At 39.6% G+C, this 13,906-nt stretch overlaps 1 non-coding gene across 1 annotated transcript; it reads right to left on the reverse strand.

Moving 5' to 3' along the window:
• Nucleotides 1–13,383: 13,383 nt before the first annotated feature.
• LOC122892771 lies at nt 13,384–13,490 on the reverse strand. Its single transcript, XR_006381460.1, has one exon. It is a non-coding gene; the product is annotated as a U6 spliceosomal RNA (small nuclear RNA).
• Between the last annotated feature and the right edge of the window lie 416 nt (nt 13,491–13,906).

The following is a 13,906-nucleotide window of genomic DNA, read 5'->3' on the forward strand; positions in this document are numbered from 1 at the left end:
GCTTCCTCCTCTCTCTCTGCCTGCCTCTCTGCCTGCTTGTGATCTCTCTCTGTCAAATAAATAAATAAAATCTTTAAAAAAAAAAAAAAGAAGTGCTAGTTGACTTAAATATTAAAGGATAGGTTTGATTTTTAATAGATCGAGAAAGTGAGAAAATTAATTAAGGTTGAGAGACTGGTATGAGCTAAGACATCAGAAGAAATGTAAGGGTACATTTCAGAAAGTGTGGACAGGTTAATTTGGTGTGCTTCTATCTATTAGGTTCCCAGCTACTTACTTACTCCTCTGCTCACAAGAACTATTTGACCTCATTATCCTCACACTCAAAGACTAATCCTTATATTAGGGAAAAAACTAATATGCTAGAAAAGGCAATATGGTGATGGGAAAGGAAGAGAATACATAGGAAAATAAAGCAGAAAATAGCTCAAGGAGGTAGCAGAGTTGCCCAAAGGCAATTCCCCATTCATTGGCCTAAGGGAAGATAGTCAAGGAATTTTGAGTATCAGAATTATAAAATAGAAGATACTCCACAGAGTCTCTGGATGAGTACTCACTAGGTGAAATCTATCCTAGCTACCCAGATTTCCTTTCTTTTCCCAGGCAGTATCAGAGGGATTAAGAGCTCTCCATGTTGGCTCATGAGTATGCTAATGACAGTAGTCTCTGCTGGGAGTCTACAGATGGAAGTGGTGCTGTTCTTTCTGATGAATGCCTCTTCTCATCGATTCTATGGCATTGCCCAGTACCCTTACGGCCACCAACTTTGCCTTTCCTGCAAATCTGTCTTCCCATTGTGGCTGCTGCTCCCCCACCCCACCCCCAGTAAACTCAAACCATTCTGCTTAGGAGTTAGGAGGTCTTTTGCTACAGCCTGGAGTTTGGGCTGTGTCAACACAACTGTTCGTTATGGAGATGAACAGGTAGAATAGAGGAATATTCTAGCATAGAAAGAGAAAAGTAAAATGGTTCTTGGAAAAGGTAGACCTTGTCCTGAGCTATGAAACATGGAGGAAGGGGAATTTTGAAGGGCAGAGAAGATAAAGAGAGCTTTCTGAGATTGAGGTAAAATATCACCTGCAGAATTACGTATGTTTGTGAGTCACACCGTAGAACTGTTTAGCAGGTGATAAGAATTCACATAAGGGACTGGTGACATTATATTTTATCTCAGAGCTAAATATTTTCTTTGCGCTGTCATGACAGAAAAGTAGAACTAACGAACAATAACCCTTTTTGAAGCTGGAATATTTTTCTCTCTTTCTCTAATGAAGAGAGTTGAAAGTTGTCTTTATGAGTTGAAAATTTTCTTCTTTTTCACATGGTCTTCACACAGAGAAAGGAAGGCACACACTTTAAACTTGAATAGGAAGAGTCAAGTTCTCCAGGTACAATTGATACATTTGCTTGGGTACCAATAGGGTGAACTTCAGTAGGGCCATTTACTATAAAAATGCCAATGTCATCAAAGCATATATATTCCCATGTAGGCACATAGATTGGCAAGCTAAGTGAGAACTGAATTTAACCCACTTGCCCCCTCAGCCACTTGCCCTTGGGTAGCACTACAGTAAAACAAACAAACAAAATAGGAAATCCTCAGGCTCTAGCTATTTTAAAGTGAGTGTGGGAGGCCCTATGCCTCTCTCCTGTTTGACTTGAAAATAGATAGAGGTTTCAAATGACAATTTACTTTCTGGTGCAGTAAGACATAAGCCTGGATTTCCCACCCCTATGCCTATTTTTCCTTCATCTGTTTCCTTGAGATTGCATTACTTGTAGCCTTGAGTGTTTAAAAGGGAAGATCCAATCCATTTATTCAATGTCACTATCAATATTGATCCCAGGGCTACCTACTTGAATGGATTCTCTGTAGGCAGTGCTCACTGTGACTTTCAGGAGTTCAGGGAGAATTTACGAGCACAATTCTTTGTTCAGTTAAAAAGGAAACACATTCAAGATGTACTAAAATAGCTGAAAAGAAGTGTAGTGCCCTGCTTTACGAGCACAAGATGAACTTGTATTTACTAGACAAAGAATTTATGGCTGGGAGAAATAGACTTCAGCTTATAAGAATCTCTAACTACCTTTCTCCTTACTCCAATAGTGCTCACTGTAGAAAATTGGTTTCTGAGAGACTCTGAAAAATGATAAGGTCATAAACAATTGGATAATAACATTCAATTACTAGCTTTCTCAAGTAATAATGTTGCTGGTATGATTTAATGCAATTTATAAATATCCATTTAAAATACATTCTCCCATTACATAAGTGAAATATAACTCTGTAGATAGGTTATTGCATAGAATGTACACAGCTATAAACCATGCTTTCTAGTCAAAGATTTGTGGGAATCCAAAGAAAGTGCAGACCCAGAAGTACTTTTTCAACTTACATAACTATAAGACAAGATGGAGCATTTTATACTTTATGACATCTTTTAGTTAGATGAGGAATTAATATCCTGTTTTGTTGTCTCTGATATGAATATGCAATTACATGTAAGGCTACTCACATTTTTTCAAGTTGTGAGATAGTGAAAAAACTAATAGAATTTTCTGTTTAAAACAAACAAAAAAACTGGACAAAAGGATCCTATGTTAACACTTTGCAGGATGACATGGATCATGTCACTTCATATTTTGGCATTTTATTTTCCATGTTTCAAATGGGTATTTTAATCCCTGTTACCTTAAGGTCTGCTGTGACAAAATGGGAACAATGATAACTTCTCATTTCAGTAATCCAAATTCTACCTGTAATCCAAACCAATCTCAAGCCTCTGTAGGAAACCCTCCTCGATCCATCTCCTCTCCTTTGAGATCCTCTATCACTCATACCCATATATTCATTTATCTCATTTTAATGCAACCCCATGCAATCTTGTAGTATGTCTGTCTAATATGCACGAGCTTTGTTTCCTTAGCAACACTATAAGCCCCAGAATAGGATATGAGGCTTATCCCATTTTTTTCCTGTAGAGAGTTTGGTATAGAGCTGAGCACAGAATTGATGCTACTCAATTTAATTCAGTAAATTCGAGTCAGCTTCCCCCCAAAATACAGACTGTGTAAATTCCCAGGATGTTTGGCTATGTGTGTGAGCATCTCCACACACAGCTCTTTACCCACCACAACAAACTGTATATATTTTTTTCTTTTTTTAACTACCAACACTCAACGAGATTTTATCAGCTCTTACCTGTAGTCTACCATTCAACCTCAACTGAAGAACACAACACATATAATCCAATTATGTTAAATGAATTTTGCATTAAGATTTCCTTCTCTCCAGAGACTTACTGATAGTTTGGAAATGAAACATATTTGTTAAAGTATAATCAGCACCATAATATGTGAATCAATGTGGATGACCTCATCAACTCCATGAAAAGGAGTAAGGAGGAGCTCTTAAAGTTGAGGAGACTGGACAGGGTATACCAAAATCTCCACAAAAATACATGGGATTAAGAATTTAGATTTAGATAAATTCATGAATGACAGATGTACTACAGATCACCAAGAGGGGAATATAGAATATAAGATAATGTCCAGTATTTACTAAGCACTTACATTGTGTCAGTCTCCATTTAAAAGGTGTTTTCTTAATCCTCATAATGATTCTTGAGTGGGGATACTATCATCTTCATTTTTCAGAGGAGAAAACAGGCACAGAGGGAACATTGCACAGTTAACCCATGACAGAGCTGGGATTCAAACCCACACTGTTTGATATAAGATCTGGGGTCTGAAGATAGGACATGCTTTTATCCATTTGATTGACATTCTAGTGGAAACTACTGCATACTCAACATACCTAAAGTTGCTCCTCCTCCCCACCCAGGCCCTGTTCACTGAACTCAAAAAAACTAAAATCTACTTTGATTTGAACTTCTTCCACAGTCACTCTGAGTGTATTTTTTCGGCAGACTCACCATAAGGTGACTTTCATGAGTCACACCTTTGCATAATTTCCTTGAGTGTTGGATAAAAGCTAAGCATATGGGAAAGGTAATGTCACTCCCATGATTAGATTACATCATAGAAGACTATTTTAGCAGACTTGAGAAAGGTATTCTACTGGTGTTCAAGAAGCAAACATCTATGTTGTGAACTGCCTGTGGAGGTTACATGGCAGGGAGCAATGGGTACCCTCTAACACTGGTGAGTGTCACCTAGCCAACAGCCAACAAAAATCCAAGGTTCTCAATCATACAGCCAGCTACAAGGAAATGAGTCCTAACAACCTGAAGCAGTTTGGAAGTGCATTCCTCCCCAGTCAAACTTCCAGATGAGAATACAGCCAATGGATGTTTTGATTATATTCTTTATTTTTATTTTTTTTTTAATTTGACAGAGACCACAAATAGACAGAAAGGCAAGCAGAGAGAGAGGAAGGGAAGTAGGCTCCCTGCTGAGCAGACAGCCCAATGTGGGGCTCAAGCCCAGGACCCTGGGATCATGACCTGAGCAGAAGGCAGAGGCTTTAACCCACTGAGCCACCCAGGCACCCCTGATTACATTCTTTTTTTTTTTTTTTAAAGATTTTATCTATTTATTTGACAGAGAGAGAGAGAGCGCAAGTGAGCACAGGCAGGCCAAGTGGCAACAGAGGCAGAGGGAGAAGCAGGCTCCCTGCTGAGCAAGGAGCCCGATGTGGGACTTGATCCCAGGATGCTGGGATCATGACCTGAGCCGAAGGCAGCTGCTTAACCAACTGAGCCACCCAGGTGTCCCACCCCTGATTACATTCTTATAAGAGTGATAAACAGGATTTTAAGATTGTCCCCAAGACTCCCCCTCCCCACTGGTGTACACATCTTTTTTCCCAGTTTATTCAAAAATTAACCTAAGTGCTGCTGTGAAGGGTTGTTGCAGATGTGACTAAGATCTCTAATCAGTTAACTTTAAAAAGGGAGATTATCCTAGATAATCAGGCATCCTAACCTAATCAGGTGAGTCTATAAAAGGGACTAGGACCTTCCTTGAGAGATCTGAAGTGTAGAGAGTGCTCAGCCCGAAGTAGATTCTCCACCCCTGGCTCTGAAGATAGAGGGGGTCATATGGCCAAGAATGCAGGCGGTCTCCATGAACTGAGAGTAGCTCCTTGCCGAAAGCCAGCAAGGCAATGCATGCCTCATTCCTATAGTCACAGGAACTGAATTCTGCTTGGAAGAGGACCCTGAGGTCCAGACAAGAATGCAGCCTGACCAACACCTTCATTTTGTTACATACGAGTAGAAAACTAATACACTGTGCATGTTTGAAACTGACATGAATTGAAGCATTTTGAGTAAATAAAAGTGAAAACACCCAGTACAGTGCCTGAAATACAGAAGATAGTAAATATTTGTGGGATGTTTTTCCCTAGTGAGCCTCTGAAATACAGAATTTCTTCCTTCATTGTCAGACATCCCCAGTAACATTTGCAAGAAAAAAGATTCACCATGAAGAACAAGTGAAAAATATTATACAACTGTCTACGGAAACACAGCACAGCCAAACTATCCTGTGGACACCTACAATTTCTCAGGAACCAAAACAAAGAAAATAAAAATCCGTAAACTGTACCTGCACATCTCAGAACTCAGGTACAGAAAATCCAAGTTACTGTGCTGGTTCTGGAAAGTGGACTTTGAAGTTATTTTAGTTATTCATATTTTAGTTATTATACTTATTATTTCTCCAACTTCCAGCCATTCACTCTCTAAAGTCTGAAGATGTTGAGATCATGGAAAAAAATTCCAACAAATCATGTTCTGACTGAATCATAAAACTTGGCAGCTGTGAATTTGTTTGTTGTCTATGTAAGAAGATCTCTGTGCTGAGAATTCAGATGCTTAAATTCTGGCCCATGTGTCATAGATAATTTGAATATCAGTTCCAGGGTTCGGGGATCAATTCCAGGGTAAATATGTGTTGTCTGAAATTGAGCAGTTCTCCTATAGTTTAAAGCTTTTCACTTTCTGCTTTAAGAGATGTTATGCATCAAGTTGGTACAATTTGAGATGACTTGTATGGCCCCAGGGGTGGTTTTATATCACTGTTAAAAATAAATGATTCTCATGCATATGTCTGTTAGCCATTTTAGCCCCTTGGGTTTTGAAATTTGTAAGTGATCCTGACCGTTTCAAGATTCCAAGAATGATGATTGAAATGAGTGCATTTAAAAATCACTCTTTGACAGTGTAGAGAGAGTCAGCATCTAACATGCTGATTTCAGCAAGGTTACAATCCACATCTTAGCACTACAAGAAGGTACCTTATAAAGAAAAGAGTTCTTTTTTGTTAGAAACACATTTGAACAATAAACAAAGTTACTTTTCAAGGTTGTGCTGATAAAGGGAAGTATGGGGTGAGATGTCCCCAAATGTTTACTTATGTAAAAAAATTTACTTATGGTCCACTTGGATATAAATGTATTCTTAATAAGAAAAAGTAAAGCATTTGAGACAGTAAGCTGTTCTATGTTGGTTGTGAGTTTATCATATTTATTTCATTTTTTAAAGCAGACCCTTTTGCTTTTGAATGGAGAAATAGTTCGATACTCAGTTAAAAAAGAGTGTTTTTTCCTCTCTCCTTTTTAAATTTTTTAAAAAAGATTTATTTATTTATTTGGCACATAGAGAGAGAGAGATCACAAGTAGGCAGAGAGGCAGGCAGAGGGAGAGGGAGAAGCAGGGAGGGAGGGAGGAAGAAGGAGAAGCCCGATGTGGGGCTCGATCCCAGGACTCTGAGATCATGACCTGAGCTGAAGGCAGAGGCGCAACCCACTGAGCCACCTAGGCGCCCCTCCTTTTTAAATTTTTAAAGATCAACTAACTTTGCTACCTTTGTAGTCCTGCCCTTAGGAATAACTGTTTTTTTTTTTTAAGATTTTATTTATTTATTTGAGAGAGAGAAAGAGAGAGAGAGAGCACCAGTGGAGAGGGAAGTGAGGGAGGGAAGGGTAAAGGAAGAGGGAAAAGCAAAGTCCCCACTAAGAAGGGAGCCTGATTTGGGCTCCATCCCAGGACCCCAAGATCATGACCTAAGACAGACACTTAACCCACTGAGCCACCCAGGTGCCCCCCACTCTGCTTGTTTTGAAAGACAATGTACTGCTGTAGAAAAGTAGATTCATTTTTTTTTTCAAAGGAGCATGACGTCTTTGCCTATGAAAATATTATCTTCAGGGAGTCTACTAGTATTTAAGAATTTATTGCTTCAATTTTATAAATTTAATACTGCTGCTCACCAAAAAGTCTCACTCGCAATCTGATACAAAAAAATATAAGGGAAGTGTCATTCTTTGAGGGTTCTGGAATGTCTAAGATGTTCTTATTATATGTTGAAAAGTAATTTCCTGTAAGAATGACCTAGGGGCTTAGTAGCTCTCTTCCTAAATTTTACTCTTGGAGTAGTACTGTAGGATCAGTAAAACACAGGGAATATACACTAGATCAAGGGGTCCTTATATATAAGGGAAAAGAGAGGATTCTGTTAGGGGTGTTCCACACACAGTATATTGAGAGGTTCTGAAAGCCTGACAAATGATGAGAAGGAAGAATCATGGCCCTAGCTATGAAAAGATAAAGCCCAGTGAAAGTGCAGTATTATAAATAACTCTCTCGGTTCTCCAGCTATCTCTTGAATCGAATTTCTTCTATTTGCTTTACAAGCCCCATTATTTTCCCACCTCTTGCATCCCCAAACAGAATTCAGTATCTTTCCTACAGCACTGCCGTCATGGATGGCACCAGCGGTCAAGTATCTATCTAAGAGTTGTCCTAGACTCTCTCTTTCACAGCCTGTGTACGATCACCAGCTCCTATGGCTTAAAATTTTCAGATATTTTTCAGATCCCTCCCCTTTGCTTCATTCCCATCACTTTGGCTTTAAGACCAACCCCAGTCACGTCTTGTCTGAAACACTGTAACAGCCTCCTTCTAATTGGTTTCCCTGTCCCCACTATCACATGGCTACCCCCCTTCACACCCGAAGCCAATTTCTACAGCGCCAGAATGATCTTCCTAAACTACAATGTCTTTTCCCTTCCTTGAATGATTTCCCATTAACTAAAGAATAAAGCCCAAACTCTTCAGCATGATATGTGGGTTTTTCATGATTGGGCTTTGAATGGTTCAGCTTTTTTTCCCTCACAGTTTCTCCATAGACAGAATGTGCTTCTTACACTTGATGCCTTTCTCACACGCTCTTGTCTCAGCCTACCCTCAGTTCCCTTTTTCCCCTGGTCCATATGATCAGCCTTGACGTTTCCTTCTATTTGTCCTGATCGTCTTTTCAGTGGATCTCGTCTCCTTTATTTGTCCATGTGCAAGTAATTATGAAGATGTAAAGCTGAATCAACATATAGCCTCTCAAGAATCCTATAGTCTAGGGGGACCTGGGTGGCTCAGTTGTTAAGTGTTTGCCTTCAGCTCAGGTCATCCTTCCAGGGTTCTGGGATCGAGCCCCACATAGGGCTCCCTGCTCAGCAGGAAGCCTTCTTCTCCCTCTCCCACTCCCCTGCTTCTGTTCCCTCTCTTGCTGTGTGTCTCTCTGTCAAACAAATAAATTTTTTAAAATCTAAAAAAAAAAAAAAAGAATCTTGTAGTCTAGTGGAGTTCAGTAGAACTATAATAGGGTGAGGTGGGTACAAGTAACAAGATGTTTGGGACAGTGAGTGTTCAGAAAAGGAAATAAAATGGCAGTTTTGGGGCACCTGGATGGCTCAGTGGGTTAAGCCTCTGCCTTCAGCTCAGGTCATGATCTCAGGGTCCTGGGATGGAGGGCTGCATCGGGCTCTCTGCTCAGCGGGGAGAGCTGTCTTATTTGTCTTATTTGTATGTCTTATTTGGAGAAGTGTCTGTTCTCTTCCCCCTCTCTCTCTGCCTGCCTCTCTGCCTACTTGTGCTCTCTCTCTATCAAATAAATAAATAAAATCTTTTTAAAAAAAGTAAATAAAATGGCAGTTTTTGCTTTTGCAACCTTTTGACATCTTCCTTAGCAAATATAAAAACCACAGACCATAGACTGATACAATGTAGAGTTTCATTTATTCCCTAAACATTTCATATTTAAATTTATTGCCAACAAAAACCATTACTAAATGCAGCAAAGGCATTACTATAACATCATACATAAGCTAATGTATTTACTTAATTCTCTTTACTGCTTTTTGCTAGGTGCTAATATTCAACAAATACTTGCTTCATTTACTTATTTGTTTTTTTAAAGATTTTATTTATTTATTTATTTGAGTGAGGGAGATAGAGAGCATAAGCCAGGGGAGGGGCAGAGGGAGAGGGACAAGCAGACTCCCCACTGAGCTCAGAGCCTGGTTCCAGGGAATCTCACAACCCCTGAGATCGTGACCTGAGCCAGAATCAGGAGCCTGATGCTCAACTGACTGAACCATCCAGGTGCCCCAACAGATACTAGCTTCATTATAAACAGGCACTTCTCCAAATAAGACATACAAATGATTAACAGACACATAAAAAAATGTTCATCATCACTAGCCATCAGGGAGATTCAAATCAAAACCACACTGAGATATCACCTTACACCAGTTAGAATGAACGAAATTAACAAGACAGTAAACAACAAGTGTTGGAGAGAATGTGGAGAAAGGGGAACCCTCTTACACTGTGGGTGGGAATGCAAGTTGGTGCAGCCACTTTGGAAAACAGTATGGAGATTTCTTAAAAAATTGAAAATAGAGCTTCCCTATGACCCTGCATTGCACTACTGGGTATTTACCCCAAAGATACAGATGCAGTGAAAAGAAGGGCCACCTGTACCCCAGTGTTCATAGCAGCAATGGCCAAAATCACCAGACTGTGAAAGAGCCAAGATGCTCTTCAACTGACAAATGGATAAGGAAGATATGGTCAATACATAAAATGGAACATTATGCCTCCATCAGAAAGGATGAATACCCAACTTTTGTATCAACATGGAAGGGACTGGAGCAGATTATGCTGAGTGAAATAAGTCAAGCAGAGAGAGTCAATTATTGTATGGTTTCGCTTATTTGTGGAGCATAAGGAAAAACACGGAGGACATTAGGAGAAGGAAAGGAAAAGTGAACTGGAGGAAATTGGAGGAGGAGATGAACCATGAGAGACTGTAGACTCTGAGAAACAAACTGAGGGTTTTTGAAGGGGGGGATTGGGGGAATGGGTGAGCCTGGTGGTGGGTATTGAGGAGGGCATGTATTGCATGGAGCACTGGGTGTGATGCATAAACAATGAATCTTGGAACACTGAAAAAAATGAAATTAAGATGTTAAAAAATAAACATGGTACTGAAATTTGTTCAAGTTTGCTATTGTGCTTTATATCTTGTTCTGGTTCTTAATGAAATATCTTTTTCTACATATACTTAAGCTATCTATACAGTAATTCGGCCACAGTTTATGTTCATTGTGGCTTCATACTTAGTTAAAACACTCACTAAAATACTGTAGTAGCATTGCTTTCCTGTATTGCATGATTTCCAACTGTCAGGAAATTTACTGTGTACCTGCCTGACACATGCCAGTATTCCATGACATCAAAACATTTCTTTTGAAATGAGAGATTTCCGTTTTTCAGGGTTAAAGGTTAATAGTTCTGCCTACCCAGAATTTATGACTTCCTATTGGATTATAGTATTCAGTATTTACATAAAACAAATAATACATGTTTCCTTACAAAACGAATTTCAATATATGTTTGCTAATATCCACTCATTGCCATAACGCAAATTTTATTATAAACTGGTAATATATTTTACCTACCAATAAATGTCAGCAAATGGAGTACTTCCAGTCAAGGGATTTGGGGAAAGATCTATAGATGAAATAACATTTAAACAGGGTTGTGATAGATGGTTCGTTGTGATACGCAAGACTGACAGAAAATGAAACCACTCTGTGAGGAAATTTCATGAAGGTAGGAAAGTTGAGAGCATAATTGTGGTATTGCTGTAACTCAAGAGGACTAAATCAGTGTGTGTAAAAGGAATTTTAGGAGGTAAAACTGAAAAGCCTGATTGGAGCCAGATCATAGAAGCCCCTGAAAGAAAGGTTACAGATATAGATGTTCATGTTGTGAGAAACTGGGAGCCATTGGAGGTGTCTGTTTGTTCAAAGATTTTATTTTATTTATTTGTCAGAAAGAGAGAGAGCACAAGCAGGGGGAATGGCGGGCAGAGGGAGAAGCAGGCTCCCTGCTGAGCAAGGAGTCTGATGTCAGACTTGATCCCAGGACCCTGAGATCATGACCTGAGCTGAAGGCAGACACTAAACTGTGCCACCCAGCTGTCCTGTTTGCTTGTATTTTATGTACGTTGATAATACAGTGAAGGGTGCCCTTCCGAATTAACCTGGAGCAGCACTTTAAGAGTATTAGAAAGGAGAGCGGGGAGATGGGGGACTCCTGCAGAGGGGATCACAATGCATAAAAGTAATGAGAATCTAAACTAAAGCAGTAACACAGGGAGCCCATAGAAGGAGCAGAAAGAAAAAATGGGGTATAGAGTGAGTCAACAAATTTCATTCGTTATTTGGATCTGGAAGGCAAAGGAGAGAAGAGACAAAGTTTGCCTTTGGTACTTGAGGGAATGGTGGTATGGGTTAGGACAGAACGAATGCACTCATTTTAGAAAGCACTGAATCACTGAATCCGACATGTCACCAGATCATTTCCAAGAAGCTTTCCAGTAGGCAGTTCACAATTTAGAAGCAAAAATCTCCAGGTCTGGAGATGCTGCTTTCATGGTTGTGGCAACCAGCCGTGTGAATATATCTGACAAACTTCCCACGACAGGGAAAGTAGTTAACTGAAGGCTCCAGCTATTAGACTTTAAACTCCCCTCACGGTTTGAGCTGAGGACATGCATGTCACTGGCGGTTCCAGCCAAGGAGCAGGTGCGGCAGAATACCAAGACAGATCAGCCTAAGAAGACAAAGGACTGGGGCGCCTGGGTGGCTCAGTGTGTTAAAGCCTCTGCCTTCGGTCATGATCTCAGGGTCCTGGGATCGAGCCCCGCATTGGGCTCTCTGCTCAGCAGGGAGCCTGCTTCCTCCTTTCTCTCTCTGCTTGCTTGTGCTCTCTCTCTCTCAAATAAATGAATAAATAAAATCTTAAAAAAAAAAAGACAAAGGATTTCTTTGTTGACCAACTTGAGCTCAAGGACTCATCAAGGGCTTTGCTGAGCCTTCTTTCCGCTCTACAGGGCTCCTACCCAAACTTCCCTCTTCCCAATCTTCTTTCTCTCTCCTTCACTTGGGATCAGACCTGTCTCTCAACCTCTATGGACTCTTCCGTTTCACACCCACATAAACTCTTTCCCCATTTAATGCTGTCTCGGCATCTGCTTCCTAAAGCACCTAGATTAACACAACAGTTATTTGAGAAGAAATGATAAATATTCCATATGTTACTTTGCATAATTAGAATTAATGTTCAAAATACCGATGCTAAAATTTTTTTAAACTCTTGAATCATTAAAGCAATATTAAATTATTAAATTTAACTCATAAGCCATAAAATTATCTTTAGTAGGTTATAGCTTTAGGTGAGGATGTTCTTTATATTTTAAGAGGTTACTTTAAATGGAAAGGTGGAATCATTATAAAAAATTCTAGGGCGCCTGGGTGGCTCAGTGGGTTAAGCCGCTGCCTTCGGCTCAGGTCATGATCTCAGGGTCGTGGGATCGAGTCCCGCGTCGGGCTCTGCTCAGCAGGGAGCCTGCTTCTCTCTCTCTCTGCCTGCCTCTCTGTCTACTTGTGATCTCTCTCTGTCAAATAAATAAATAAAATCTTTAAAAAAAAAATTCTAGTTGTTGGATGTATTAACCTTCAACAAATATCCCTAAGTTATGAATCATTGAATTGGAATCATAAATAAGAGTGACTATTTATTTATTTATTTATTTATGTAAAAGACTTATTTATTTATTTGACAGAGAGAGAGACCGCAAATAGGCAGGAAGGCAGGCAGAGCCAGAGGGGGAAGCAGGCTCCCTGCTGAGCAGAGAGCCTGATGCGGGGCTGGATCCCAGGACCCTGAGATCATGACCTGAGCCGAAGGCAGAGGCTTAACCCACTGAGCCACCCAGGCACCCCAAGAGTGACCTTTCAGCAAGCAAAACTTTAGACAATTAATATTTATTGTTTTCCCGGTATTCAGAAAGATGTACCTCCATTTATGTTGTTCTTCAGTAATCTACTGCTACTTTTTAAAGCTTTTGAGCAACATTACTGCTTCTCATACTAAAAAATACATTCTGATAATATATGTATTTGATAGATGAGATGAATAAATACATTAAAAAATTATCTAACTGATCACCACTATAGCATATAGCAGTAAATTTAGCAGACACTGAAGGTCTTTTTGACTGAAGGCAGCAAATAATTTTTTTTTCTTCACAAATTTGCATGTCATCCTTGCGCAGGGGCCATGCTAATCTTCTCTGTATCGTTCCAATTTTAGTATATGTGCTGCCGAAGCGAGCACGGCAGCAAATAATTTTAAGGGTTCTCTTATACCAATGTTTCAAAACAAAATCCATGTTCTCTAAAAAGATATGATTTAGAATCAGTCAAAATCAAATGGCTGGCATCTGAATCATTTAAGCTATTATAATTTTTAGAATTATTTATGGGAAAATTCCAAAGGCCAATGTAAACTGAAAATTGTTGCTTTGGTTGCTACAGATATGGGTAGTGTATCTCTTCAGATGTTAGAATTTAACTTTAAGGAAAACAGTGTATGGGTAAGCCTTTACTCAAAGGACTTGAGTTTCTTTACTTTCTTAGGAACTGCTTACTTTCTCTTTTGCATTAGATTGTGGTTTAGAAATCTATCATGTTCTTAATTCTGTCTCTATTGGATGCCTTTTGACTCAGGAGACTAACAAACAATCTTAGCAG

This window comes from Neovison vison, chromosome 12 (assembly GCF_020171115.1).
Source record: "Neovison vison isolate M4711 chromosome 12, ASM_NN_V1, whole genome shotgun sequence".
Classification (NCBI taxonomy): Eukaryota; Metazoa; Chordata; class Mammalia; order Carnivora; family Mustelidae; genus Neogale; species Neogale vison.